The sequence below is a fragment of the Frankliniella occidentalis genome, unplaced genomic scaffold (genome assembly GCF_000697945.3).
Source record: "Frankliniella occidentalis isolate FOCC.00 unplaced genomic scaffold, Focc_3.1 Scaffold23, whole genome shotgun sequence".
In the NCBI taxonomy this organism is placed as follows: domain Eukaryota; kingdom Metazoa; phylum Arthropoda; class Insecta; order Thysanoptera; family Thripidae; genus Frankliniella; species Frankliniella occidentalis.
The window spans coordinates 1,853,261-1,856,887 of record NW_026267153.1 but is presented as its reverse complement, the minus strand read 5'-3'; the positions used below and the strand labels follow the sequence as shown (position 1 = coordinate 1,856,887).

At 56.6% G+C, this 3,627-nt stretch overlaps 1 protein-coding gene across 2 annotated transcripts in view; it reads right to left on the bottom strand.

The window, feature by feature from the left end:
• Positions 1–3,627, bottom strand: part of LOC113205073 (roundabout homolog 2-like) — a 196,423-nt gene that overhangs the window by 9,396 nt on the left and 183,400 nt on the right. The gene's annotated exons all lie outside the window — the stretch shown is intronic.

Genomic DNA, 3,627 nt, shown 5'->3' with positions numbered 1-3,627 from the left:
CTCATAGCGGCAGCCTGTTGTCCGAGGTCAAAGGATTATATGGAGGAGCGTCTCAAGGGCCACTCTCGGACGACGACGACGACGACGAATATCCGGGAATATCCATCCAGCTGGCAGCGCGGGGGCGGGGGCGGGGCCGGCGGACGGCGGGGCGGCCGTGCGAGGGACAAGAATGCGCGCTCACAAGAGGACCGCCCCCTTCTTCATTCTTAGACTGGCCGGGCAGGCGATATCGGCGACGGCCCTGCTCTCCTTCTATTCTGCAGGCGCAGCGGGGGAATGAGCGCAAAAGAGGGAAAAATACGAAAAAATACGTGGCCGACCCGCTGCGCTGGGAAATAAGACGAACGAAAAGGGACAAGATAGGCTACGACAGAGGCAACAACAATAACAAAAAAAAATACATCGTAAAACACAGCAGCCACCCTGCTATAGTCGACAACAACACACATCGAGGAATCACTCGAGCGCGAGAAAGATTTCTTCTTCTCTGCTCCCTCCTCTCCTCTGAAAATCCCTTTTCCCCCTTCGCACCTTTCAATCCGGGTAATCACGAGTGACGTACTTTATGAATCCAGCAGCGCGGATACCCCCGGAGCACCCTAATGAGGGGAAAGGGGGAGGGGGTCTCGGCCTCGACGAGCACGTCGCCGACGATAACCATCAGGGAGGGAGCAGCCGGACGGTCCGGGACACACAGCACCCCGCCGCAGTCCGCGCGGGCACCAGGCCCACCACCACCAAGTGAGATACGCCCCACTCCCCCACCCCTCTCCCCCAGCCTCCGACGAGATACGGCGGAAAACCACCCCGGATGTCGAGGCTCTGCCGCTGCCGCGCATGCAATCCACCCGCCGCAAACTCCCTCGTCGTCCTCCTCGCGCAAAAACAACACGTTTTAGGCGCGGGGATTTGAATGCCGTTAGGGGTAGCCGCTCTCTCCTCCCCGTCTCCCTCATCACCGGCCTCCGCCGCTCACTCAGGCAGGGCGGCGGCGGGACGGCTCGTGTCGCATTTCTAGTTTCCCTCACGCAAGGGCTTTTCGAGAAACACCCCGCGCCGATACAGCAAAACCGGCCGGGCGATACGTATACGGTACGTCCGTAGTGCTAAAGTTTTGCGCAGACTCCCACTCCGCGTCTATTCATTCGGGACCAAAGAATTTCCCTTCTCTCCTTCTCCCGAGTCCTCTTTGTGTCCTTTGTCATACAACACCCTGCGCCGGCACTGCCGCGGGTGCCACTGATGCAGCTTTTTAGGTGCGAGCCGCCCCATAGCCCCGGGGGGGGTCCAGAGTGCGATGCCTTTTGTTTTTCTCGTTGTTTATTGCGATTTCGAACAAACCACTTTCCGAAGGAGGGCATGGCAGCAGCGAGCGGTCAGTCGTCCTGATGACATATCGGCGGCCGGTCCGTGTAACGAGAACGCGCTGCGCCGCCGCGCCAAAGATGGAGCCGACGCGACGCGCCGGTCAGTGTCTCTCTCTGTCTCCTGTCTCTCTCTCTCTCGCTCACCCCCTCCCTCCCTCCCTCCCTCTCTTCATCGTACGCACTTCGTTCTTCCCATCGGATATGTAGGTCATCGATCCTGGCTGCCTTCGCCCGCACACTGGGTCATCAAGCGAAGACCAATTTTTCACCCCGATCTCTCTCCAGCCTGCCACGCTGCGGCGCCTGCCGCCCGCGCGGCCTTAGGCCCCTGAGAGCCCTACATCTATATATATATTGAACCAAAGCGTTAAGACGGTAAAAAAGACGGGGCTGGGGGAATCCGTTTCGATCTGGGCGATGAAGAAGGGAAGAAGCTTCTTCAGATTGGGGGGCGGTGGGGGGACCAAGTAAGACAAAGCTGGTGGATGGTGGAGAGGCAGGCAAGACGCTACCACATAACAACAAAAATCGGAGACCCGATGGAACATGAACATACACATGCATCGAGGGGATTAAACTAGGGGGATATGGCAAGCAAACGTGATAGTTGAGATTTTTATGAAAGCGTATACACCGGAGTCGGTGAGAAAAGAAAACAAGAGTAAAAGGGGGGGGGGGTATAAATCGCAGGAAAAAGGAGGGGCCGCGTAACGCGACACTTTGTTGACACCGCTTATATTGCAACACATTATTCAGTTCGGAGAGGAAGAGGGAAGGCGTCCAAACAAAGTAGCAGTTCTGTAGCAGTTCTGTAGCAGCAGCACGGGGCGAGTGCAAGATGATATCGTGAGGAACTGGCGCACTGTGCAGTGTATCACGGTGCACGGCGTGTGGGAGACACTGCAGGAGAGGATGTGGGAAATTGAGAGAGAGAGAGGGGGGGGGAGAAAAGGAGAAAGGAAGAAGCCTCGCCGGTGGAGTATACGACCCCTGTCAGAGGGTGTTCTACTGCTGAGACAAGGAAGAAAGAGAGAGAGAGAATCACATCGCAACAGCTGTTTTACTTTTTATCAGCACAGAAGCACTCGCGATTTTCTCGAGAGCAGTTACACATATCGCTCTATGCAACAGGGAGGGAGGGAGAGAGAGGGAGGGAGAGAGAGGGAGGGAGAGAGAGAATGTGTGAGTGTGTGTGAGAGAGAGCTATCGTCCTCTCCCTTCGCGTGCGAGCCCTATTGTACGTGGAAGAAGGGGGGGGGGGGAGGCTGCTCGCTGCGACACCAAGATGTGACACCTTGCAGGAAGGCTCATTGTCGGGGTCAGTTCCCTAAGGAGGGGGGACATGTACGGATCAGCCTCACATGTGTGTGTGTGTGTGTGTGTGTGTGTGTGTGACACCAGCAGGGCGCTGCTGAATCGCAATAGCTACCTATTTTTTTTCTTCCCCATTCCGTGTAAGGGTCTTTATCAGCGCTCTTTATATCATTTTCCAAATCCGTATCTCTCTCTCCCTCGTCCTCTTTCGCACTCGGGTGCGTGCTGCGTGAATGAGACACAACTGTAAGGTCTTTGTCGAGTGTCGCTGGCGCTCTCGATGCATTCGAGGAGCCGGGCGATGGATCTCGATATACAAAGGCACATAAACAGCGGGTCAGGTAGGCCTGCGCCTGCGACACACACGACGGGTTTATCGTCGAGGATTTTGGGGGGGGGGGGGAGAGGGGCGTTCTGTACCCTGTACCGCTGCGCTTTCACGGTGAACCAGACCATGTTCGTGGTGTTCACCCTATCAGTGAGTTTGAGACCGATTTATAAGTTGAACGTGTCGGACAGAGTGCTGCTAGGGAAGGCCAGAGATGAAGCTTTAGCAACGGTTACCAGCATTGCTGTAAGCCCAAAGCCCGCCAACATTTTGTAGACTGCAGAAGGTCACATGGTCCCCAACACACCACGCACCGGAGAGAGGGGGGACTGGCCCTCAATTTCTATTATGCTAAAGTTTTATTCACCCGGTGAGTGGGCGTGGCTGCAGTGGAAAAGGGAGGGGGGGGGGCAAACTTATGAATGGGCTGTGCCAACGATCGGACCACTATCCGCCGCCCCGCCCCGTGCAACGCGTCCAGCAGCGGGGGGAGGAGGTCCCGGGGACGGTGTGTCCCGAAGGGTCCCCCGTCTGCTGCAGCTGCCGGCCGGTTACCTGTGTCACACCTATCGCCTCTACGACGACACCCCGAAAAAGAGAAAGATAAAAAAAATA